The sequence below is a fragment of the Jaculus jaculus genome, chromosome X (genome assembly GCF_020740685.1).
Source record: "Jaculus jaculus isolate mJacJac1 chromosome X, mJacJac1.mat.Y.cur, whole genome shotgun sequence".
NCBI lineage: Eukaryota > Metazoa > Chordata > Mammalia > Rodentia > Dipodidae > Jaculus > Jaculus jaculus.
The window spans coordinates 13,571,305-13,599,094 of NC_059125.1; the positions used below are offsets into that span (position 1 = coordinate 13,571,305).

Sequence of the window (27,790 nt, forward strand, 5' to 3'; positions counted from 1 at the left end):
CCCCTCACCTGAAGTTCACAATCCACTGAGTAGAAAAGACAATATTACATTATTGCGTTGGCTTCTTTCTCTTTAAAATTTCCTCACAAAGAGAGTTGGTCCCCAGACAGTCAACATGTCTAGTGCCAGAAAGTGTTAAGCGGGCAACTGGGGGAAAATGACCAATATCTGTCCAAGCAACTCATGGTCTAACATACGTAGCAGCAAATAACCTGTCGTGATGCCCACACAAGTGCAATAGTGGCACAAAGCCATGGTGGGAAACCAACTGCTCTTGATTTGGCTAACTGATCCGCTCAGTGGAACAACCCATAATTGGAGCAGGGAAACAAGTCAGAACCAGATCCAAAAATAAGCTTGCTTTCCATTATCAAGCTACCACCAATCATGGGCTACAAGAGGGCCTACACCTATTAAATTCTCTCTGAAAAAAATAAAGGTTATCTCATTATCTGGTGCTAACTTTAATCTCTGTCAGAGAATCTGCTTCTCTTTTTCAGATATACACAGATCCTAAGGAGAGAACCACCCCATCATATCTCAGAAGGGCCCCAGATGAAGCTAAGAATAATTGGGGAAACAAGCAAGTGTGCTGTTCTCTTGGTGAACCTAGTACCAGCACAAGGGTGAAGGAGATTGACACAGAGAATAATCAACTCCTACCAAATCAGATATCCAGAGACACAGAGACTCTCAAGAACTGATCTCTGAAGCAGACTTAAAATCAACCCTACATGGCTCCAGGATATTTGAGGAAGAGGGGACAGAAAGAATGTCAGAGCCACATGTTGGGTCATGATACACAGGGACATTTACTCCTACCCATAACTGAGGACTAACCCCAAAATGAATGATCCATATACCCCAACAAGGAGAGCCAGGGGGAGGGGGAAAACAGGGAGGAGGCTACCAATTGTACAAACTTGACTGTATTCACTGAGTACAAAATTAATTTAAAAAAATGCCTCACAATCTAGTGCAAGGATTCTGTTTCATTTAGCATATCAAGAAACTATTTCCTTACCCATTTAATGTTATACTCTGGAAAGGTATATTTTGCACACTCACAAGTGAATGGTACATGAAGCCAACTAATTTACAAATGTGAATTTACAAGATAAACATTGTGAAACAGGGCTGGAGGGATTGATTAGCGGTTAAGGCATTTGCCTGCAGAACCAAAGGAGCCAGGTTCAATTCTCCAGGACCCAAGTTAGCCAGATGCACAAGGGGGCATATGCGTCTGGAGTTCATTTGCAGTGGCTAGAGGACCTGGTGTGATTATTATCTTTCTTTCTTCCTCTCTCTCACTCCTTCCCTCTTTCTCTGTCACACAAATAAATAAATTAAATTAAATAGTTATTTTAAATGTGAAACAGAAAATCATCTTTCGGATGACTGGATTTTCCATGCCTTCCTACTAAACTTCATGCATCCCCACCTTTTTCCTAGATTCAGATATTGGTGAGGTGAGTCATTTATAATTATTTCAGGTAGACTGAAAGATGTTAAAAAAATAAATCTAATATAAAACCCAACATTAAATTTATTTCTCAATATTGCCATCTAAGTACTTCACTTTGACATTATAGCCAATTTTCCCTCTACAGACCAAGAAACTTTGTGCAAGAGAGAGATGTATAAAGACAGGGTATGTATGTGTAGCAGGGGTATAAGAATAAGTATTTAGTTATATAAATCTCACCCTAGGAGTCAATGAAAACTAAAAACATAGGTTATGAATTTATTTATGTATGTATTTGACAGAGAAAGAGGGAAGGAGGGGAGAAAGAGAGAGGGAGAGAATGAGCATGCCAGGGCCTCCAGCCCCTGCAAACAAACTCCAGACAATGTGCCCCCTAGTACATCTGGCTAACATGGATCCTGGGGAATTGAACCTGGGTCCTTTGGCTTTGCAAGCAAATGCCTTAACCACTAATCCACTCCTCCAGCCCTGTGATTTTTTTTCTTTTTAAATTTGATGAACCCATAGGACAAAAATAAAATCTATCTGAGTCTTAAATGCAACACAAGACCTAAGTCTACACGTTCACATTCAGTTTTTAAAAATCTTATTTATTTATTTTCAAGGAGAGAGGAGAGAAAAGAGATTGAGAATGGGAATACCAGGGCCTCCAGCCACTGCAAGTGAACTCCATACAAATGCAACCCTTTGTGAATCTGGCTTTGTGTTGGTACTGAAGACTCAAACCCAGGCCAGCAGGCTTTGCAAGCAGGCACCTTTAACTGATTAGCAATCTCTCTAATTTCTATAAGTTTAGTTTGTAATCACATAGCAAACATTTGATACCACTAGTATAAGCCAAGGAAGCATAAGTGGCTAGCAGGGAGGAGAAACAAATGCACATGTTAGTGTCTATGATTAGGGTAAAAAACTTTCAGACAAAAGGTTCCAGCCAGCTCTCTAAGAAGTGAAGCAAGGTTTTTATGATTATGATTGCTTACAGTTAGCCTGGACAATTGGATGATGTGTTCCAGCATTTGGGGAACTTGGAATTGGCTGGAAGGAAATAGCGACTATAAATGTAAGAAACTCCAAATAGATGGTGTTCAGGATGGATCCATTCATTCATCTATTCATGTAAGCATCTCTGGAGTGTCACCATGGGACATGTTTGGTGATGCTCATCAGGGGATGCAAGAGTGAATTAACAAATCACAACTCTGGACCAAAGGAGACCTGTGGACACAGAAATCAGAATGCCTTTCCCCATTTTTCCAAATGAATATTACCACTGAAGTCTCAGGGAGGCAGGCAGGCAAGCATAGGAACAGCCCAGCCATCCGAGACCACCCTTTGGACACCCCTTTCCTAACAGAGTAGCACCTGATGCTTCTCCTCCTTTGCACAGTTTGTGCTCAGGCATATCCTGGGACAAGGTGAGACCAGCTCAAACCATTGTTGAGCACAAAAAAATACAGAAAAATCTTTACTTGGAGTGACTGGTCAGGAAAAAGCCCAGTTTACCATAGCATGCATAAGAATGATAAAGTATACATGTACTTAAAATTATGTAACACATGGTCTGCACATGCACAAATTACCCAAAGTTATATAACATGCCATATGTCAATCACAGTCAAGATACACCCTATTACTTCCCTTGGGGATTGGTTCCTCCCTCCACCTAGATGCATAAAAAGAACCACAGAATAAAACTCAGGGTTCTTCAGCACGTGTTTGCTCTAGCTACTCACACTCTGCGGAATGTATTTTATGCTTTTACCCTCACTTTTATCCATATTTTTCACTACTACTACTCCATGCTTTGTACAATTTGTTATTTGAGACACTGTGAACTTGGACATTATGCCATGGAATGTCACAAGACTCCCTCTGGCATCCCAAGAAATGACAATGGAGGACACCACAACAGGGATTCCTGATTGTACCCATCAGAAGTATCTCTTTGCTTCTACGCAGATGAGGGCAATATTGCCAAATATCTCTAGAAAGGATATAGTAAGGAGCCAAGGATGGTTTCCCTAGAGGTACGAGTTTTGCACACAAAGCTTTCTCCTTCAGAGTCACAAGTTACAGCTGCTACATTTGTCCCCAAGGTCCCCAACTTCTGGTGTCATAACTTTGACAAAGGAGACTCTTTAGCTGTTGACCTTACACTAGGAAAACTTTTATGGATGACCTCAGTGGGCCCAATATAATAACAAGGGCTTTATATATTTTTAACACAGTATGCTTACATATGTCTTTTTCATATATCTTAGTTTGGGTTAACCATTCTTCACTTCTTCCTCTCCTCCAGCCCCCACATCCCATCCCTACGTAAACTTTTCCATCCCAATATTTCTCCATGCTACTTTTGTATCCCCTGTGTTCTACTGTCACTGCCCCATCCATTTCAGTCAACCCCCATTTGTGTACACCCCTCCACACCCATCATGGCCCATTTCTAGCTTTCTGACTTCTACTGACTCTTGTTCCAACTCCCATACCTATGTAAAATTTAGAAGTTAGAGAATGCTTAGGAAAAAGAATATGTAGCTCATAAAGGCAGAAAATAAAGGTTGAGGGGAAACTCAGAGTGACTCCAAGAAGAATTTATTTTATTTATTGATTGATTATTTATTTATGGTTTTTCAAGGTAGGTTCTCACTCTAGCTCAGGCTGACCTGGAATTCACTGTGTAGTCTCAGAGTGGCCTTGAGCTCAAGGTGATCCTCCTATCTCTGCCTCCCAAGTGCTGGGATTAAAGGTGAGTGCCACCATGCCTGGTGCCCAATCAGAATTTAGGGTGCTATTGATTAACTGAAGATTTATCAATAAAATTTGTACCTCAATACTACAAGGGCAAGGAAATGGGTCTGCCAGTGACTGAAGAACTTAGTTGATCACCTTGGCTTAGAATCTTGAATCCTAGTTCCAGCCAATGTCTTATCCAGCCTGGTTAAACTCTAAGTAGAGAATCTAGCTATGTTCTGTCATACATTTGACTTAAAATAACTACAATGAGGTTGTCTAAGTCATTAAATACTGTATTTGCTGCATGGAAGTGGACAACTAACAAACTATGGTGCTTTGCAGATGGTTCCCATTCATTTGGCTAATCTACAGGGAGCAAAATACCTATCTATGGCAGACATGTCACTGGGAATGGGCGAGCAGAGGAAAGAAAGGCTCTAGTTTAGAGCAGGGACACCCAGATACAAACTAACTTGGTAAAAGGCAAAGCCATATGAGGTGAGATGTCAGTAGCAGAGGAGAAAACCATTCTTTCAGCAAGGAGGCAATGTAGAGGGTCAGATTATATACCCATAGCCATGAAAAACTACCACTCATCAACTATCAAAGTGATAACATCTATTTTATTTTTTGAATATGTGTGTGTGTGTGTGTGTGTGTGTTATGCATGCATGTGCATTTGTTTGTATATTTGTGAGTGCATGTGAGTGTGTGTGAGTATGTGGGTGTGCATGCACATGGTATGGCAGAGGTCGACATTATGTGCCTTCATCAATTTTTTCCACCTTTTCTTTTTGAGACAGACTCCCTCACTGAAGTTAGAATTCACCCACCCAACTGGAACAGGTAGCCCGTGAGTCCTAGAGCATCTCCTGTCTTTGTTTCCACTGTCCTGGGAATTTAGGTATGTGGCACCATACCTGGCATCACTGTCAGGGATCTACATTCAGGTACTCGTGCTTACACAACAAACACAGCAGAATGGCCTATCTCTCCAGACCTAAAATATGAGTATCACTTATGAAAACTGCATCTGGCTTGCTCTCCAACGAACCTGCCTATTTACACGACCCTCCTTCAATCCTGTTGCTTCTCAAGTTCTTGAACATTATGATGTTTTGCTCATGTTGGAATGTTGTACAGTAGCATTTATTCCACTTAACAGTGTATTTAGCAGCCCCTATACTTTTGACCCCCAGGTCACTGTCTCAGTTGCTTCACTGTCATGGAGGACTCCCAATGCTGGTTTGGCAGTGAGGGCATAGCACTGGGGAGTTAATCTAACTCCTTGGAAATAGGCGTATGGAAAATAGGTTGTCATCATAATCTCTATTTTCTAGTTTACAGTCTCATTGCTCTCTGATCTCAAATTTCAAATTCATACTCTACAGACAAAGGTATGTCTTTATGAATGAATAGTACAAATCCTAAATGTGTCAGCACACACACACACACACACACACACACACACACACACACACACACACAGATGCACAATTGTAAAGCTGAATAAGATAAAGTCACACAAAGATTTATCAATGCTCAAATTTATGGTCTTTAAAGGCTATCCAAAATCCACTTGATCACTGTATTTGTTATTTTTCTCATATCTGTGACAAAATTCCTGACAAAAGCAACTTTAGGAAGGAAGGGTTTATGCTGGCTCACAGTTTGAAGATACAGTTCATCATGGTGGAAGAGAGCAGGAGGCAGCTGTCACATTGCATCCAGAGTCAGGAAGCAGAGTGATGAATGCTTGCTTATTTGCTCGTTTTTTAATAAATGGCATGGTGCTGCCCACAATTAGAGTGGGTCTTCCCACCTCAGTTAACCTAACCTAAAAATCCTTCTTTTACAGACATGCCCAGAAGTTTGTTTTCATGTTGATTCTAAATCCTATCAAGTTGACAAGGCTAGGCACCACAGTCATATTAACTTGATTGTTAACTTAGGTATTGTGACTCATATTTGGTAATGTCAACACTTAGAAGGTTTAGGCAGGAGAATCACCATTCGTTCAAAGCCAGCCATAGCTACATCTAACACTCCAGGACAGCCTAGGGTGCAGTATGAAACTGATTGATTAAAATTTTACTTTCATTGCACCTGTATCTCTAGAAATCACAACCTGGGCATTTAACAAAGCTGTAAAGGAACACAAACTGACTTTAAGGCTTTAGTAGTTTTCAGGGAGAGTGAAGTGAGTATTAGGATTCTGATAGCTCATTAGTTCATGGAGTTCAAGGTACTTCTGCACAGTCCTATAGTTGGTCATGGATCTTTCAGGAACCACCCACTGGAGGATATGGTACAGATGATACAGTGGTATCAGAAGTCTCTGCTCCTCTTTTGAGAGGCTGCCACCTTCGTGGATTTCATTTCCTTCCTTCATAAAAGAAAGGCAGGCTCCAAAATGTCACTCCAAGAAAACAGAGCTTCCCACTGATCAACTTCCTATTTAACTAGAGCATTTTTTACAGTAGGGTGATTCCTTCCCTCACCTCAAGTTCTAAAAATAGTAGAAGAACATGTACTTTTGCCTTCAGATTATTTACAAAACAATTTGTCCCATTGGTTTCTTTGCTCTGCTAGCTAAAAGATGAAATTATTCTACTGTCAGATTGAGGCTAGTTCTTTCTAGCTGGGAGTGCCTTTACACAAAAGGTATTCCCAGGGCCAACTGAAAGCAGCAGGTAGAAATTGTTACACGTATGGATCAAAATAGAGGAAAAATATATGCCATTTGCTTTGATAAACTCGCACCATTTATTATCCGGAACTGGGGTTTTTGATTTTTTTTTAATGCAAACACTTCTTGGAGTTCAAGCAATCAGCATATGATTATTGCTTAATCACTGAACTCTCTTGAAGGCTCCATAATAATTAAAATGCAAAAAAGGAAGGAAATGTCATAGGAGAATTTGAATTTTTAAACACTTAGGTTAAGTATGTGGAATGCAATATTCTCTCTGCAAAATGAATTATTTCCTTTCCACTAAGCAGTCACTTAAGAATCCACTAATTCAACAGAACACACAAAGCAAAGTGGGTGAGTCAGTCTGTCCCATGAAAACATTAAGTCATACATATTGTGATTATGCACTTGACTTTACAAATCGAAGTCTAAATTAGGCAAGACGTTTCCATTCCATACCTGATGAAGACTGAAATATAAAGAAATTGTCCTGTGACCATAGAACCATCTGGTGAGACAACAAGTGAAGAAAACTTGGTTGATCTCTCCCCTAGGTTCTTAAGGACTTCTGTGCTAATTCCTTTGCTCATTGTTACGACCAAATACCTGATGAGAAACAACCTAAGGGAAGAATGGTTTATATGGGTTCACAATTTGAGGGTATAGTACGTCATGGGAAAGTATGATGAGAAGGTCTTGTTAGCTTTGGCAGCAGGAGGATGAGGCATCTTTTTTTAATATTTTATTTTAATTTAATTATTTGATAGAGAAAGAGGGAGAGGGAGAGAAAGAGAGACAGAGAGGGGTGCTCCAGGGCCTCCAGCCACCACAAATAAACTTGTGTGCCCCCTTGTGCATCTGGCTAACATGGGTCCTAGGGTATCAAAATTAGGTCCTTTGGCTTTTGCAGGCAAACGCCTTAATTGCTAAGCCATCCCTCCAGCCCCGGATGAGGCTTCTTATTCATGTCTAAGCAGTTCAGGAAGCAGAGAAGAGACAGGAAACAAGGCAACATTGTCTACCCTCTAGCAACCTACTTATTCCAGTGAAGCTCCACTTCAAAAAGGTTCTACTTTCCTAAATAGAGTCACCTCCTGGGGTCAAAGTGTTCAAACACATGAGCCTGTAGGCGACAATCTCTCTCCTACATCACGGCACCAGAGACTATGGATCAGCCCATCAACTCTCTGCCTCTCCCGGGGACAAGGCCCAGAAAGATAATAATGTCCTTCCACACATAGTAATTTCCAAAGCACATAGATTCTCACCCTCTTATGAGGAAGTGCCTCAAACCTGGTTGACAAGAGTCTAGCTCTGGCAGCACTAAACAGAAATGGAAGGTTTCATGTCTTTTTCCTAGAAGCCTTCTAGAATTCTAATACACAACATTCCAGACCAAACAAATTTCCAGATCCTATAGGAAATAATAGTAGCCTAGCCTAGACATCCTCTGTTTTAAATTCCCACATGCCCACCTAAACTTTGCAGGGTGACCCAGAACCAGACTCTGTTACTACACCAGAAGATGAGAGGATATCAAAAGCAGGACTGGTTAATGGTAGGATAGGATATGAGGAAAGCCTGCTCTAGTGCAGGCCCGTGCAAATGATATCACTGGGTTTCAGCCAAGGCTCCGGAGAGCTTGCAAGTCTGGCTGGAAGATTTCCTCCCAGCTGGTGTATTGGAACCATGTGGTATTCATTAAAACACTCATGTCTTGTTCCAACTTAGTGGCCCTGATATAATTGGTCTGGAGTATGATCAAGGCATTGTTTTTTTTTTTTTAGTGTATTAATTAATTAGTCAGTGTTATTTATTTATTTTAGTCAAGATATCACTCTGCAGCCTAGGCTATCTTGGAAATCTCTATGTAGGCCAAGATAGCCCAAACTCATGGAAATTCTCCCACCTCAGTCTCCTGAGTGACAAGATTAGAGGTGTGAGGCACCACACCTGATAGTGTTTTTGAAAGGACTCCATGTGAAGTCAACACTTGGGGAAAGTTGATAACCACCAGAATTATGACAACAGCTTTTTGGTAACTTTTAAAAGTTAGTATATGTCAAACATCAGAATGTTGCATGGGGCTACTTAAAATCTGACAACAGGGAGAGAAAACATAGATTAAATTAAAAATTGATGAGCAAGAAAAAAAAAAGAAAGAAAGAAAGAGAGAGAGAAAGAAAGAAAGAAAGAAAGAAAGAAAGAAAGAAAGAAAGAAAGAAAAGTAAAATAACATACTTGCTGAGCAGAGCACTGTGGCACATGCCTATAGTTCCAGCATTCAGGATGGTGTGGTATGGGAGAGATGATGGGGACTTCAAAGCTACCCTGGGCTACTGAAGCAAAGCTTTGATACCATCCCCTAATTATCTAATTAAAAATTTAAAACAGTATCTCAAGAAACCTCTGACAGAGACTGACTAATACATTCATGGAAGCCCTCTGTGGAATGGGGATGATGATGATGAGGGGATATAAAAAGATAACATGAGGGGAATGTGAATATGTGATTTATTGATACAGTAAGGTTAATGATTATTAAAACAAAAATAAATATTTAAAAATTCAAAATAAAATCAAAAAAGTAAAAAAAAAAAAATTAAAGGACTTATCATTGCCCAAAATAAGCACAGGAGATGGAAACTAGGTTAATGACCTATTTTTCTTTCTTTTTCTTTTTGTGTGTGTATGCATGTATGGTATATTTACATATGTGTTTGCATGTTTGTATACATATATGTGGCTGGATGTGTGCATGTGTACATGTGTGCAGGTGTATGTTTCCCTTAATCACTCTCCACCATATTTTTGTGACAATGTCTCTCACTGAGCCTAGAGGTAATAAATTGGTCTAGACTAGTTGTTCAGGAAGTTCGAGAGACCCTCCTGTCTTTGCTGGGATTACCACCATGCCCAGAGTTTACATAGGAGCTGGAGATCTCAAGTCCCTGTGCTTGAAAGGCAAGCAATTTACCCACTGAGCCATCTTCACATTTAATTTCATATAAATAATAAACATTTTTGGTAAATATATACTTCCAACACAGCATGGGATAATACTGTAGGATAGTATGTCCCAAGTGTTTTATGGGTCATACTAAAAATTATCTAAAAGAAAGTAGATGTGTATATCCTATATTTTTATTTGCAATATGTGGCCAGCCATTCCATTCTTAATCCCAATTATAATCAGAAGGATATCTATTGATCTCATGCTAGCCACTGTGAAAAACAATTAGTGTACCATGGCACATTTAATTTTTTTTTCCAGAAACTACTATTGCATAAATTTGGAGGTTGCCTGGTGTACAATAAAGACTACTTAAGTCATTGCAATCTTCTGCCATGCTAGCAACTCAATTACAGGGAGTCTTTGAAATACCATTCATATCCAAAAGCTTGGAAAATATGGATACAATTAAACTTAGCACCAAAAACAGTCTTAGTGTGTAAGCGTCCTAGACATGCAACTAAGAGATCCTGACAGCTGATTTGTCCTAAGACCAATTCCCTGGCATCCACATAAAAAAATTGTGCATGGCCATATATCCTGTAACCTCAGTCTTGTGAAAAGCAGGCACTAAAGTGGAGCTCAGTGGCTAGTCAATCTGACCAAAAACAGCATCAGCAGTTCAGTGACAGGCTTCATCCAATGAATGTGAAAGAGCTATGGAGGGGGACCCCTGACATTCTCAACTTGCAACTGTGTGTGTGCATTTGCACACATACACTATATATACACATACCACATACACCAAAACTCTCAGTTTCCTTCCCCCCCCACACACAGAGGGGGGAGGTTGAAAAAATATTAGAGCCACAAGTGGTGATATTATGTAGAAACACACCCTCTCCCCCAAACTGATGACTAACCCCACAATGCAAGACCCACAATCCCCAATGAGGAGGGTCCCTGTGGAGGGGGGAAGACAGGAAGGAGGGTAACAATGGTACCAACATGGCTGTATCCACACTGTGTACATAAGTAATACAAATAAATTACATATATAACATGTATGCATTTTTTTAATCTGGGAGGGATAAAAATCCAGAAAGTGAGCACAGTTCTCTGCACTGAAAATGCATAGGCTTTATCATTATTCCCTTAATAAGACTGTTTAGCAAGCATTTACATAGCATTAATTTTATTGGATATTGCAAGTAAGCTAGAGATGATCTAAAGTATAATGGAAAAGTATGTAGGCACAGGAACATATCATACCACTTATGGATTGGTGGATTTTTTTATGTCTATCAGGGGTTCTAGAACCCATAAATCATGGATGCTGAGGGATAACTATACTCAGACTAAAACCAAACTAAATACATTCTTTTTTTAAATTTTTTTATTGTTTATTTATTTATTTGAGAGCAACAGACAGAGAGAGAAAGAGGCAAACAGACAGAGAGAGAGAATGGGCGCGCCAGGGCCTCCGGCCACTGCAAACAAACTCCAGAAGCGTTGCGCCCCCTTGTGCACCTGGCTAACGTGGGTCCTGGGTAGTTGAGCCTTGAACTGGGGTCCTTAGGCTTCACAGGCAAGCGCTTAACCGCTAAGCCATCTATCCAGCCCCTAAATACATTCTTAATCCAGCAAATTTCAGGCACAGTTCATTAAGCCATAAGAAAATTAGCTTAGAAGATAATGTTTAAATAGAGACATTCATCCAGTGTTCTCATGCCTTTTTTTCCCCTTGTTCTTTTTCTGCCTACCTCTTGAACAGCTCAGCCAGCCTTAATTCTCAAAACTAATGATGGCCAGATGATCAAGCTGTGCCATGGTTTAGGCAGAAGATATTCATCAGGCTATGCTATAAGGCTAGCTAATCCCTTGTTGTAATTTTTAGGAAAATAGGCTATTCAAATGGCATACCAAGAAGTACATATGCCAAAAAACTACTAAAACTAGTACATAAAATTCAGATACAGAAGGGAAAGAATTAGTTTTACAAGAAAATCTAGGTTAAAAAAAAAAAGTTACTAGATGGAAACTGTGGTAGTTTGAATTGATGGCCCTCAATATGTTCAGTGTTTTATTAGTTTGCAGTTTCCATCTGCAATCACCCGGTTGGAGGTGTTGTCACTGGGTGGATGGTAAGGTGTGGTGGTGGGTTTGAGATTTCATTCTAAAAATATGCAAATTGTGCCTAGGTGGAGTTACTCAAGTGTGCTGTGCTCTGTGGCTTTTGGCTTTTTGGCTTTCTGGCTTGTGCTTTTATCTCTGCTTGGATCTGTGAAAGCAGACATCTTCTTCTGCCATTATGGAACTTCCCCCTGGATCTGTAAGCTTCAATAAATACCTTCCTCCATAACTGTGCCTGCTCTGGATGTTCATCTCAGTGAACCTGAAGCTGTCTGATACAGAAACTTAGTGTAAAATATAACCACAGGTTTCCTAGCTCTCAAGGCATTATTTCTGGGTTCCCTGTATAATAAAATAAACACTTTTTCAGGGAAGAAAAAGTTATCCCTGGCAAAGAGGTTGTTGCAGTCAGGTTCGCATTTGGTAGAAATCAACCCAACCAAGAGCAGCTTGGGTGGGGGGAGAGATTTATTTTGGCTTACAGGCTCAAGGAGAAGCACCACAATGGCAGGGGAAATGATGGTATGAGCAGAAAGTGGACATCACCTCCTGGCCCACATAACTTAGACAACAGGAACAGGATAGTGTGCCAAACACTGGCATGGGGAAACTGGCTATAACACCCATAAACCCATCTGTAACAATATATTGCCTCCAGAAGGCATTCATTCACAAATCTCCATCAGCTAGGATCCTAGCATTCAGAACACCTATGTTTACACGGACACCTGAATCAATCCACCACATTCCACCCCAGGCCACCATAAACTGATAACCAACCATGAGGTAAAATGCAATGCATTCAGTCCAACTTTAAAAGTCTCCATAGTTTTTAATCAATTCCAATAATATTAATATATTCCCATAGTCCAAGATCTTTTAACTGAGCCATAATACCAAAAAGTAACCCCCCAAAACCATAATGGCACAGAATAAACATTCACACTGCAAAAGATGGCATTGGGCATAGCAAAGAAATATTCAGCCAATACAAGACTTAAAACAACCAGGGCAAACGTCAAACTCTCTAGCTCTAACTCTAACAACTAGAGTCAATGACAAATCTTCAAGTCTGATAATTCTAACCAGGAACAACTCTCTGGAGTTCCAATTCCACCCCTCCAGCTAGGCTACTCACAGTCCTGGAAAACTTCATCCGGGGCTGGCAGCTGTCCTCAGCAGCAATCTGGTGGTTCCAGCATCTCCACTGGGTCTCCACTGCAATCCACGGTTCATCCTCATGGCCCCATGGGGTCTCCATGCAGGCATCCAGCAAACCTGTTTCACACTGCCCATGGCCATTTCCAAAACACAAGACCATGTTGCAAATTCAATGACCCCCTTTCCAGCATTTCTTATACTCCACGATACCAGGTAGGGTGCCAATTTATTAATCAAGGGGGGGATAAAGCAGACTTTGAAGAACAGGACACTCCTTAAGCACTCAGGTCCTTTCAAAAGAGTATACATTCTTCCTATTGCCCCAGTGCAGGTCAGTTGCCCCAATCTCAATGGTTGTAATATCTCGATTGCAGCTGAATGGGCAAACAGCTCACCCAAAGATTTTTCTTTTTGTGTCATATCCCTCTGCTCACACCAGTTCATTTCTATGCAAAGCAATCCTGCACAACTTCTCAGGACATGGGCATAATAGCAAGCTTCACACACAAACTGCTAGCCCAGTCCAAGCAAAGTTCTTTCTCACCCTCATAAGCCAAACCTCACAGTCCATAGTTCTTACTGCATTCAGGTTATTTCATCTCTAACCAGAATGATACATCAAGCTGTACTTACAACACTGCAAGGCGTCTTTTAGAAAAAGGTTTCAAATCCTTCCACATTTCTCTTGAAAATAAGCTCCAAAAAGCCACATTTCTCTTGAAAATAAGCTCCAAAAAGCCAAAGCCACATAGTCACACATGTAGCAGCAATCCCACTCCTCATACCATTCTATTGTTGCAGTCAGGTTCGCATTGCTGGTTGAAATCACCCAATCAAGAGCAGCTTGTGGGAAAAACAAGAGGTATATTTTGGCTTACGGGCTCAAGGGGGAAACTTCATGATGGCATGGAAAACGATGGCATAAGCAGAGGGTGGACGTCACCCCTGGCCGACATAAGGTGGACAAACAGAAGAGTGTGCCAAGCATTGTCATGGGGAAACTTGTTATAACACCCACAAGCCCGGCCCCACCTATGTTTATGGGGGACACCTGACTCAAACTACCATAGAGGTTTATGTTTGGTTTGCTTGCTTCCTTGTTGTGGCAGTGCTGGTGATTGAAAAAGAACCTCTTACATACTAGATAAGCACTCTACAACTCCCCAATCACCATGAAATTATTTATTTCTATATGAATTATAGATACAGAAACATTCAGGATCCTACACATTCTTAAGGATAAAGCCCTGGAGGACAAAGAACTAGAGAAGTGAATATTTTAAAAGTGTTTAAGAGCTGGCTTGGCGGTTAAGGCATTTGTCCGCAAAGTCTAAGGACACATGTTTGATTCCCAGATCCCACATAAGCCATATGCACAAGGTGATGCATGCACAAGGTCGCACATGCCCACAAGGTGGCACACTTATCTGGAGTTCCATTGCAGTGCCTGAAGTCTCTGGCATACTAATTCTCTCTCTCTCTCTCATTCTCACTTTCATTCTCACTCTCACTCTATCATCCATGCCTTAGATTGGACATCCAGAATCAATGTAAAAGTCAGATGCTGTGGCATTCCCATCTGTCATCCCAGTGAGCCTAAGACAAAAAGAGAGGCAGAAACTTTAAGAACTACCATTCCAAAATTGGCCTTGATAGCCATGACCTCACATTGCCTAGCATTATCTTAATAAGACCCTCACAATGGGGTTGGAGAGATGGCTTAGCAGTTAAGGTGCATGCTTGTGAAGCCTAAGGACCCAAGTTCCATTCTCCAGGTCCCATGTCAGTCAGATGCACATGGTGGTGCATGCATCTGGAGTGCACTTGCAGTAGCTAGAGGCCCTGGCACACCCATTCTCACTCTCTCTCTCTCCTACCCCTCCCTTTCTAATAAATAAATAAAAATACATGTTAAAAATATTTAAAATTAAAGACCCTCATAATGGGAGGAAAAACTGATGATATCAAAATAAAAGAGAGACTCATTGAGAGGAGGAAGGGGTATGATTAAGAGTGGAGTTGCAAAGAGGAAATTGGGGAGGAAGGACTTATCATGGTTTATTGTCTGTAACTATGGAAGCTGTCAATAAAAAGGGGAAAAAATACCATTCCAATCCTTCATTTGCCAGAATTTTCCATTCTTTCTACTTATTTCCCACCCACTTTGGGACACTTCTAACACTTTGCCAGTATCTTCCAATCTCTATGACTTTTTCCTGGGAGGGTATTTTCCCAGTCCTGCAATGCACCCTCAAGAGATATTGCCCTTGGACACCACATAGATCCAGACAGGCCTGCCTTTGCAGCCAGCTATTTCTGCCACCTCCATCATGGAAGGTTTGCCCCAATCTGGCCAACGCCAAGGACAAGAGGGTGCAGCCTTTCCCTGAGAACATTCATACCAGCCTACTAGGTAAAAGAGCTTGAATAACTCCCAACCAATTTAGCTTTTTTTTTTTTTGTACTTCTCTTCTCATGGTATCCAAGTTTGAAATTTTTAAATGAAGAAAGCTTAGAATCTTTGCTGTTTGATATAAGTTCATTAATAAAGAGCATAGATTTTTTTTAAATAGGAAAACTGTGAGCAAAATAGTCTTTGCTCAACACTAGAAAACTTTCATATACAAAAGTACAGGTTGATCAAAAATTACAGGCATTAAGGTTATCATCAAGAAAAACAACAACAAATGTTGGTGGGGAAAGAGAAACCTTTATTCATTGCTGGTGGAAATGTAAAGTGGTGTAGTCACTATGGAAATAATATGTATCTTCCTCAACAAATGGAATATATAATTATGTTATAGCTACTCTTTTTATGGCTGTGACCAAATGTGTGACAAGAAGCAACTTAAGGAAGGAAGGGTTTACTTGTCTTATGGTTCCAAGGGATACAGTTCAAGGCAGGATAGGCATGGTAACAGGAGGTAACTGGTCACAGTGTATCTATAGTAAGAAAGTAAATATGGAGGTAGAAAGAGAGGGAGAGAGCAAGAGAGCTTGGGTATAAAACCACAAGGCCTGCCCAGTGATGCACTTCTTCCAACAAGGTTGTCACATCTTAAATATTCCTCCAGTTTCCAAATTGCACCACCAACTGGTGACCAAATCCTCAAACACATAAGCCTATGCTGGACATTTCACATTTAAACACAACATACTATGTAAGCCAGCTATATCACTCTTGATTTTATGCTCAAAGAACTCTATGTCAACATACTACATAGGCATTTGCATATTCATATTTATTGTTGCACTACTCACAACATCCAGGAAACAGAACCAGATTAGCTACCCAATCAATGGGTAAAGAAAGTGTGGTACATTAATATAATGGAATTTTACATAGCTATAAAGAAAAAGAAAATTGCGACATTTTGGGGGAAAAGGAATACAACTAGAAATCGTTACCTTAAGTAAATTAAGCCATACTTAAATTGTGCGTGTGTGTGTCTATAAACTAGAAAGGTTATTGTGAGAGAGGAACAGCTCTTAAAGGCAGGGCAGAAAATTAGAGGGTAATGGAATATATGTGACATAATTTCAGAAGGGGATCTAATTGAGGTGAGGAAAGGAACAAGCCAAAATGGGGTACAAGATACCTACAAGGGAAATAGGGGAGGAGAATGAATGGAAAAACCATATTGGAAGTATTATTTTGAATTCTAGCTTTAAAATTTAATAAGAAATTACTGTAGTCATTAGGTCTTACAGACAAGGGGGAGACAGCAATGTGTGTGTGTATCTGTGTAAACACGTACCTTCATAAGGGTGTGTGTATATATGCATGCATATATTATATATACAATACATAATGTCCATATTTATCAGAGGAAAATCAGAGCTCTGGATATATTTAGATCACGACTAGTCCAAACATAAGAATTATGCCTGTTTGAACTTGTTGTCAGCCTCCCATCCTGATCTATCAGACTCCACATCACAATGTTCCTTAAGCCTATCATGCATTATATACTTTGTGGACCTTATTTATAAGAACAATGGTATGGTTCAGATATAGTGTGATTGTCATCCAAATGTCCATAGTGACTGGAGGTTTGAGCCCCAGGGAGATAGTATTGGGAAGGGAAACCTTTTTGAAGAGCAGGATACTAGGCAGTCCTTTGGTCACTGAGTGCACATCCTTGGAATACTCTATTGGAGTGCTTGGTAGCTCTCATATGAGACAGCACTCCTTTAATTCTCATGAGACCAATGTTATAAAAGGAGCATTCCTGACTTCTACTCTCTCTGCTTCCTAGTTGAAGATGTGACCCCTTTGCTCTGACACAAAGTCCTGATGATGGCATCTGACATTTGCCATGAGATCAGATGCAGGCACCATGCCTTTAGTCCTCTAAAACTGCCTAAATAAATCTTTCTCCTTATAAGGTATTTAGAAAGTATTTTATTATAGTAATGAAACTCTAACACATTTTCCACTAACCATGAGACTCATACTATTTCTTACCAAGGCACTGAATTCCTGCTTGTCATTTAAGACCCTTATTAAATACCATGTCCTCTATGCAAACTCCACAGAGTGCCAAAAGACCCAGTCATGGATCTTAGCTATCATGACATTATATACAGACCTACCACGCTCTTAAATTGTGTGACTTTGTTTCTTGTTCCATGCTACACAACTTCTGTTCAGGCTTTCACATTTGCACTGGAATCGAATGAAGCCTAGTAAATCAGAAAAGTGCTTAATTAACATATCAGTTCTGACAAAAAGGAGGCCTGAGTTGCTTAAATGCTGTAACCCATCATCTTAATGGTATTGTTTGAAAATCCTTTGAAAACAAACCAGTACAATTCTAATTATTTGTATGGTATCAAAAACTATGAATAAGCTCTCAAAATGAAAATGAGTTTAATTTAATAAGCTTCAGATCAGACGATGAACACTTGATACAATGCTGCCCAGTTCTATTGTCTGGGAGTGGAGAGGAAAGAGTGGTTAAATTGGGTCCAATTTTATCATATGCTTTTTGTAAATTTGGTACTAATTTATGGCTTTCAGGCTGTAGACAATAGGCCACATTTAAATGTTTAAACTATTGATTTTCAAGGATAAATAAATAAATAAAATAGAACAGAGTAGCAAACATAAAACACGTTCCATCCCCAAGTTGTAATCTGAAAACCATTCTGTTCGCTTTTTTTAAATCTCCCTTTAAGTTTCGTATTGGGTTTCATTTTATTGGAAAGAATGTGGGATAAATAATTTATACTAGGTGGCTTCTAACTTCACTGGTTCCTTATATTTGGTCTCTTTCTCTCTGGCAATTAATGTTAGTTGTAAAGGACAAATATTTGGACTGGAACATCTTCAATGATATATTTCATCTAGGTTAGCTAACCTGTGAGTCCTTGGAGGAGGAGGAAAATGAAGTGCAGAGATGTAGTATGTGTTCAAGCCCAGGCAGTGTACTCTGAGATATAGTTCTTTTTAATTAAAAAAATGTTGTTTATTTATTTATTTGAGAGTGATAGAGAGAAAAAGAGAGGGAGAGAGAATGGGCACACCAGGGCCTCCAGCCACTGCAAACAAACTCCATATGGGTGTGTCCCCTTGTGCTTCTGGCTGACGTGGGTCATAGGGAATCGAGCCTTGAACCGGGGTCCTTAGGCTTCACAGGCAAGCACTTAACTGCTAAGCCATCTCTCCATCCTTGAGGTATGGCTCTTTAACCACTGCTCTCTCTTGTCACCTACAGGCCAACCTCTTCTGCATAAGGCATCACGGATGCTGAAGGTGGCAGGAAGATTTGTGAGAGTAAGGAAAATGAGGGTGAGAAAGAACATGAGAGGGACCAGGGCCCTAAGACAGGGTGCTACATGAAAATCAGCACATGGAAATGATGAAAATAATAAACTAGTAGGGTTAGGTTGTGTGGACCTCATATGAATTTAATTTTTTTGTTTATTTTTATTTATTTGAGAACAAGAGAGAGAGAGAGAGAGAGAGAGAGAGAGAGAGAGAGAGAGAGAGAGAATGGTCACTCCATGGCCTCCAGCCACTGCAAATGAACTCCAGATGCATGTGGTCCCTTGTGCATCTGGCTTATTTGGGTTCCTGGGCAATAAAGCCTAGAATCAGGGCCCTTAGGCTTCACAGGCAAGCGTTCAACCACTAAGCCATCTCACCAGCCACTATGAACTTTTGTTGTTAATGGAGATGGAGCTGCATTCAGCATATTTATTCTTTATTCTCCTTGTAATTCCCATGATAAATCCCTTCAACAACACTTTAGCAGTCACCCACATCACCTGGCTGGAGATTCATTCTTTATCTTAAGCATCAAATTCCTAACAGATCTAACAATTTCAAATTCCTAGGAGGTCCAACAATTTCACATTTATAAAATATGTTAAACTCTTCCTTTTCCCAGCTATCATCACCACCACAATCACAAACTATTGCTGCTCCAAATCAAATCAACTTCCCCCCTGCTCTGCTTGTAACTGGACCTCTTGTATTCCTACCCCAGGTCTTTAATCTCCATTTCCACAACAAAAGCCATAATTCCTTGTCAAAGTAGAGATCAAGTCTCAGAGCAGCCACCTTAGGATGGTTCACAGCACAATTGTAGTACCTTGGGGTGCTATAAGAAAGTGTATTCAAGGAGACCAGGAGCAGCCTTTCATCAGAAGTAAATATGAGGGTCTTCTTGGGTTTTGGGAAAGCTGTATGCTTGTGTATTCAGGAAGAAATGATACACAAAGCAGTCTGCCATGTCCACTCAGAGATGGTCCATTTGGACAGAAGCTTCATTGTTCTTCAAGGAAGACAAACAAAAAAGCAAGGTGATAAGAGTTTGCTGTTTGCTCCCGTGGAAAGGTACATCATGATTAAGAAAAGCAAAGGCTCAGTTTCTTGATATCTTAAAGGAACTATCTGGAAAACAGAGAATCTATGTGCATGACTGCTCTCATCATGCTACCTATGCTTGCCATCACTCCCACCCATCCCCCACATCAGGTCAGTAAAGTTGCAAAGCAGAATAGAGGTTGGCCCTGAATGAGGTGTTAGCTAGTTCTTGCCTTTTCATAGTCCTTCTTCCAGGGCAGTGTATGGCACCTTGGGGCATAGCCAAGGTACACTGGGTCCCCTCTGGCTCTCAGTTCATGTAGCATTGGCTCATAGCCATTCCTCTATGCCAGACTCTGGAAAGTGCCTTAGGTTATGCTTCAAAATACCTGTAGGTTTCTTTCAGTGCAGTCAAAACTACTAGAATGATCCATCCAGCTGTGTGCCCACTAGATCCTAGCAGATGTCCCTTTCTGACCAGAATATGTAAACATCACTCACTGTTGTAGTTACTTGTATGTTGCTGAGACAATCCCTGGACCAGAAGCAGATTATAGATGGAAAGGGTTTATACTAGGCTTAAAAATTACTCTCTAAATCTTTGGCAAGGTGCTGTCTGTACATACTTTTTTTTTTCCAACTTAAATTGTATGGCTTATTTTCTTATAAGGCTTTAAGAATTTTTTCTATATTTCTGATACATATATTTTATCAGATACTTGCTTTGTAACAATTTCCCATCAATCTGTCAATTTCTGTATCTTAAAATGTTCACATTGAAAGGTTTGCTAATTTAAATAAAGTCCAAGTTTTAAATTAGAAAAAAATTCCAGGAGAAGCTTCATCATGGCAGAAGAAGCTGGCTCACTTTATCATATAGCCATAGCAGAGAGACAAGTAACATCCAGAGCTCAAGCTGGCTTGGAATACACCTAATAGGGATGGGCTCAAGATCCAACCCTAGTGATATACCTCCTCCAGCATGCCTATTCCTGCTAAAGACTAAGTAGGAAGCTTAATCAAAAATAGTTGAGGCTCATGACATTATTGGTCATTTTCCACCACCAGCTCATATAGCACTCTTCAATACTCTATGGACTAACTATCTGGGAACTGGCTTCCTTATAGATTCAGCTGGATCTCTTGATGTTCTGCATTGGTAACATGTGGTGTCTTTAGCAATAGGGTCTCACCTTTTACCTCAGGCGGTCGATAGAGTAAAGCCTGTCTTATTTTGGAGACCTCATAGGTTTCTGTGATCAACAGTGCAATGTGGATGGTAATCAATTTCTGGCACTAGGAGTTGAAAGCTAGGGTCAAATGTTTTAGGATTAGACTTCATTCTACCCTCTCCAGAGCCCTTTCTTAGCAGATGATCCCTCCATGCTTTTATTGAGGGTTATATCTTTTAGTCCCTTGTCCAGGCAGAAGGTTTCTATGGTATCAATTAATTTTGGATTTGGCTTCTCTCCCATCTCCCATCTCAAACCCTTCCATCCCTCTCATCTGTTCCTTGAATTGTCTGTCAGCTATGCCTGCAATTTAAGCTGTTCCTGTTTAGGAACCACTGATGAGGGAGAATATGGGACATTTTTCTTTCTTGCTTCTGTGAGTTTATTTCGTATGATCTGTTCCAAGTTTGTCCATATTCCTACAAATTTCATTGTATCGTTTTTCCTTACTCCTGAGCAGAATTCTATTGTGTATATGTACCACATATTCATTTTCCATTCAATAAATGATGGGCATTTGTGTTGATCCCAGTTCTTAGTGATTGTGAATTGGGCAGCTATAAAGATTGTTGAACAAACACCTCTTTAGTGAAGAGTGGAGCCTTTAGGGTAGATGCCAAGCAGAGGAATGGCTAGGTCAGTTGGTAGCTCTATTTTCATCTTTTCAGGAGTCTCCATATTGATTTCCATAGTGGTTGTACAAGTTTTAACTCCCACCAGCAGTAAATGAAGGTTCCTGTTCCCCTGAATTCTGCCAACATCTATTGTCTATTGGGATTATTTTTTTCTATATCTGTGAAGAAAGATACTGAGACTTTTATTAGCATTGCATTAAATCTGTATATTGCTTTTGGTAGAATTGACATTTTCACAATATTAATTCTACCTATTCAGGAGCATAGGAAGTTTTTCCATCATATCATGTCCTCTTCAATTTCTTTCTTGAATGTTTTTACTTTTGTTCATTATATAGGTCTTTCACATCCTTAGTTAGTGGTATTCCAAAGTCTTTAATTTTTTGTAGGTACTGAAAATGGAAAAGCCTCAACGATACCTTTTTCTCTGTATATTTGCCTTTGGCATATAGGAAGGCTACTGATTTTTGTGTGTTGGTTTTGTATCCTGCCACTTTGCTGAAAGAATTTATCACCTTTAGAAATTTTCTGTCGGAGAATCTGTTTTTCTTTGCAGAAAGCAGTGAGAAGCAAAGGCAACAAGAATCTATCAACAAGGCAAGAATATATAGCTGACTCCCTGGCAGAAGATGAACCACATCTCACACAGTAGCCAGGGTCCAGGTGAAACTACAGAGGAACTGGTGAGATAAGCAAGAGTGCTGCTTCCATGGCAAACCTGACAACCTGATCCACAGTGATGTAGACAGACACTGAGGATACTCAAAATGCACCAAAGCATTAATCCAGAAGCTTCTGAGAGCCCAACTCTAAAGTATAATTAAAGCACACCCACCAAGGCTCAGGGAAGTTTGTGGAAAAGAGGCCGGAAAGATTGTAGGAGCCATAGGGTGGGAAGGAATATTCAGAGATATAGCCCTCCTCACAATGACAAACTGCTGCTCTCACAACACATAACCCACAACTCCATGGGGAATACCAGCCATCCCACCAAAGAGGGCCCTCAGTGGAGTGGAGGCGGAGAGGAGGGAAATGATGGAACAAACATATGACATGTCCATATAAAGTTTGGACTTAGTAATATGTTTTTTTTTAATTTTAGAATTTTTATTAAATATTATTTCATTTATTTGAGAGAGGAATGGAGTGAAAGAGAGAGAGAGAATGCGTGAATGCCAGGGATTCCAGTCACTGCAAACAAACTCCAGATGCATGTGCCACCTAGTGCATCTGGCTTACGTGGGTCCTGAGGGAATTGATCTGAGGTCCTTTGGCTTTGCAGGTAAGTACTTTAACTGGTAATCCATCTCCAGCACCCAGTAATAAAATTTTTAAAATGCTGGAAGCTATGGGACCATTTAAATTCAAACGACCTCAATTATCAACAAGTACTAAGGCCCTTTTGTGTGTCATTACTTTCTCTGAGCTGACATAGAGTTTGGCCCATGAGTACACTATACGAGGGTGCTTATACCTAGTTTGTGCATCACTTCTGACAAATACATAAGTACATGAAGCTTGTTGACCTCTTGGTTTATGTATGTAATTTTCATGTCCATTGTGGCCAACTGCTAATAATCTCCTTTCTAGACTCTGAAACTAGTCTATGTGTACTAGCTGCCACCCTTTGGATGTCCATCAGGGTTGGCTTACTCTCATTTCTTCCTGCCTAATCTGTTATCCACCCTGTTTGGTCCTATCCGATGTCCACAGCCTGCCTGCAGGGTACACTTTCAGCTTGGGATGATAATATACAAGGGTAATCTTTACCAAGCAATCTCAACTTGCATGGTCTCAAAGTCCCACCATCTCGTCTAACTAACTTAATTCTTCTTGCATTCCTTTGGAAAATGGCCCATTCTCTTGCCATATTGAAATGCCTTTGTTCCCTTTTCAGCCTGACCAACCCATTAGCATCCTGAAGACATGGACGGACAATTAATGTTTCCTGTACTCTGAAATGGAACTTATTTCATGCCCTGAGTTTCTACAACGCTCCAACTCAGTCCCTACCATAAGGTGAAACTGATCACAGCACCATTACTTATTTACGTGTCTACTGCTCTTCAGGGCTGAGCACAGAGCCATGCATAAAGTTAATGAAAGAATGAAAAAATAAAGGAATACAGGAATGACCTCCTCAGAGCAAAAATAAGAATGATTGTAGGAACAGGGATGCATATGGTAGAAGGTTTAAGATGAAACACAAAACCTAAAAATGATTAGCCTTTGCCTCCTTTGTTTTCACTAATTTTCTTATCCTACTCTGCTCTGTAGTGTCTGCAGTCAGCTCCATGTGATTCTGAGAGATAAAGAACGGAAGCAGGATATATTTAGGCCATGAGATAGTGGGAGGACAAAATGAAGTCTGATCTCATAAAAACAGGTCTGGATGAGAAGGGAAGAGCAGAAGAGTTCTAGAACTTGAAACAGGACAGTGGAGAAATACAGCCACATGGACAAGCAAAGGAGGGTGGCAAGGAGAAGTAGGACACTTCACTGTTGCCTCTTCTGGCTAGTGATTGAAGACCACCACCATGCTGTGGCCTGTTCATCAACCTCTTTAGGGTTCTGCTTCTCACCTAACTCCTTGAACTTGGCTTTAGGGAAGAAATTCCAAATCAAATACACTGGTTACAAAGATCCAAAATCATAATAAGTGCCATATCTCAGCAGAACTACAGCTGGAGACACCAGGTATTCATGCCAAGACATGCTAAGGTAAAGTCCAAAACTGAGAGCCTTCCCCCAGGTAGAGATTTCTTGCAACCTTATGACTAAGTAAAGAAAAAAAGAGGGGCTAGAGAGATAGCTCAGAAGTTGGGGTGCTTGGCTACAAAGCCTAAGGACCTCCCCGCACTCATAAATAAATAAATAAATAAATAAATAAATAAATAAATAAAATATTTTTAAACCCAGGCATGGTGGCACAGGCCTTTAACCCCAGCACTTGGAAGGCAGAGGTAGGAGAATTGCCATGAGTTCAGGCCATCCTGAGAATACATAATGAATTCCAGGTCAGTCTGAGCTAGAGGGAGATCCTACCTTGAAAAACCAAATAAAATAAAATAAAATATAATAAAAAGAATGAAGGAAATAAATCAGGGTTGGACGGAGAAGGTATATTAAGTGGTAGAGTACTTGGCTAAAATTCAAGGTCTGGCTTCCATCCCCAACACACACACACACACACACACACACACACACACACACACACTCCAAAAATAAAATAGATGGAAGGGAAAGAAATGAAATAGGGAAGGAAAGGGAGAAAAGACAGGGAAAGAAAGAAGGGAGGTGAAAGGACAAAAAAGGAAGGCAAGGAAAAGTGAAAGGAAAGACAAGGAAGGACCATACTTCGCTACTCAGAATATTGTCTCTGTGGCCTTATGACTGGGGTAGCAAGGTTCAAAACTGGTGAGTGGTTTATGGGTTCTTTAAACAGACATAGACAGACAGACAGACAGACAGAGATAGAGACAGACAGGGAGATAGAGAGATAGAGGGATTACTATGTTCTCTAACTCCAATAAACTAAATGTGGTTCTTTCATGTCTTTGTGACATACAAGTTCTATGCCTGACACACCTTGTTCTGGACATCAGCATGGCATGCCTGAATCACCTTGCTTGTCTCCTTCTTAGGAGTCCTCTTCTTCTTCAAGTTGGGTCTATCAAACAGAAACCACCCACTACTGCACAGCCCCAACAACCTCCTTTATTTTGTTCTTATGGTTTAAGCCACTAATCACTTGCCCTCAGCATTCTAGGGTCAAGAAAGAATTTATGGACAGTTCCTATGTCCCAGAATCCCTGAGATTCTAATAATGTAATCCTGAGTCTGATTGTCCTCCTTTGTCTTCTTCTTTTCAGGAGATCACCTGTACTTCTCTTTTGCCATCTGCCTTGTCTCTGATCCAGGTGCTTCCCCAGGTGGTCCCTATGGTACAATTTGAGTACATTAAGTAATAAACTATCTTTTCATTGGCACCATTGCCTGAACTATCAATCTTACTACATACACCAATCTCTAGGAATACACCATATCTTAAAAGTATATTTATGGATAGCAGTGGTTTTGCATAGTCAGAATACAGACTCTCCGTGTCTCGTTATCTCCAGAGAAAACAGATTGGATTTCTTCCTTGATATGAAAACACATAAATATCAAACACTGGATACATTCTAAATATAAAAAGTGAGTGTCTTTGCAGTTCTAAACAAGCAGTATATGTATATACACTGTTTGAGTGAGAATTTGAAGTCTATTGATGTCATTCCCAAGTGCTCTCTGTCACTTAATGTGCTCTCTTACTTCTAACCACATGGTGCTAATGCCAAGGGGATCACCTTCCTCTCTGTACTGTCATGCTGGCTACTTGTCACTGTGCTGCCTAAAGAAGCTGTCAAATATCACTTTGAACCACATATACGCCACAACAATGGACTAAACAGTGACCCAAATTCAGGGTGTCTGCCTTGTTTCATGTGCCAAATAACAGCAATGACAGATGTCTTCAAAGGCATTTGGTTGGCACCCTGGTTTGTAAAATGCTGTGAACCCTGAGTGTTTAGCCAGTGTTGTACTTACCTTCATGGTGGTGAGACAAAAGCAGCATATGGAAAGAAAGGGTTTACTTTGCCTTATAGTAATGAGGGGAAGCTCCATGATGGCAGGGAACAGATGATACAGCAGAGGCTAGATGTCACCCCTTGGCCCACATCAGGTGAACACCTGCAGCAGGAGAGTGAGCCAATCTCTGGGAGCTGGCTATAACACTCCTAAGCATGCCCCCAACAACATACCTCCCCCATCAAGGCTCCACCTCTTAAAAGTCATCAACTGGGAAGCAAACATTCAAAACAAAAGCATTTATTTGAGACACCTGCTTCAAGCACCACAGCCAGGTTTCAGACAGTGGCTTGGGTCAGGGGTGGGTGGTGGGTGGTTACTTCATAGAATTCTTATCCTATGCCAATTCATCTTTTCTTTCCTCTATTGCTGCTGAAAAGCACTACAAAATTTGTTGGCAATTCCTCCCCTCCATCTTCAACATCATGTTAACTGATAGTTGACCTACTGGGACTTATACAGTCTTAGCTGTAGTGACTACTGATTTCTATGATCTTGGAACTCTGCTTGCCCCAGGACTCTAAGCAAAATGCAAGGCAGCAAATACTTGACAGGTTGTCCTAGGAACTGGATTAATGATGAGATAATTACTTTGAAAAGCTGGTATGAATCTGGTTATAGGAACATGATTTTGATTTGTCATTTATTATCAGATAGGATTAAAAAAAAACAATTTCTGCAAGACAGACCTTCCATTAAATATTTTCATCAACTCAGAGAAGATTATCCCTATGACCTGAACAAAAAGAAGGGAGCATTTTCTACTATCCCTTTAATTGATTTTGCAGATTCTAATGAGCTGAATTGTGAACCCCCCCTCCCCCACATTATATAAAAGCTCTAAACTTCAGAACTTGTGAATGGGACCTTGTTTAGAAAAGAGGTATTTAAAGGTGTAATGTAGAGGTCTGGGGACACACACACACACACACACACACACACACACACACACGCACCACATACATAATACATACATAAAGTACCTCAGTGACAGAGCAATTGTCTAGTGTGCATGAAGCCCTGAATTCCGTCCCCAGCGATGGAAAGTGAGAAGAGTAATTGGAGAAGATAAAGGGCAGCAAAAGAATAGGAAGAGAAGGAGGAGGAAAAGAACAAACATAGGAAGGAGAAGGAAAAGAAAAGGAGTCAAGGAATAATAAAGATGTTGAGTTGATATAAAGTATTAACTTCAAACCCTAAAATTAATGAGTGACACAAGGATATAGACATAAGAATTCACCAATCAGAGTTATGAGGTCAAAAAGAAGAAATTCTAGGAGCCACTAGATGTGAGAAGACAAAGAAAAAATCTC

At 40.3% G+C, this 27,790-nt stretch overlaps 1 protein-coding gene across 5 annotated transcripts in view; it reads right to left on the reverse strand.

The window, feature by feature from the left end:
- Frmpd4 (FERM and PDZ domain containing 4) overlaps positions 1-27,790 on the reverse strand; it is a 680,790-nt gene that overhangs the window by 393,846 nt on the left and 259,154 nt on the right. The window contains exon 1 of one of the 5 annotated variants that reach the window (XM_045140768.1): positions 17,761-17,777. The exons of the other annotated variants lie outside the window; for them this stretch is intronic. The gene's annotated coding sequence lies outside the window, so the exon portion shown is untranslated. Of the gene's footprint in view, positions 1-17,760; positions 17,778-27,790 lie in introns of those variants that run through there. 5 annotated transcript variants of the gene reach the window in all.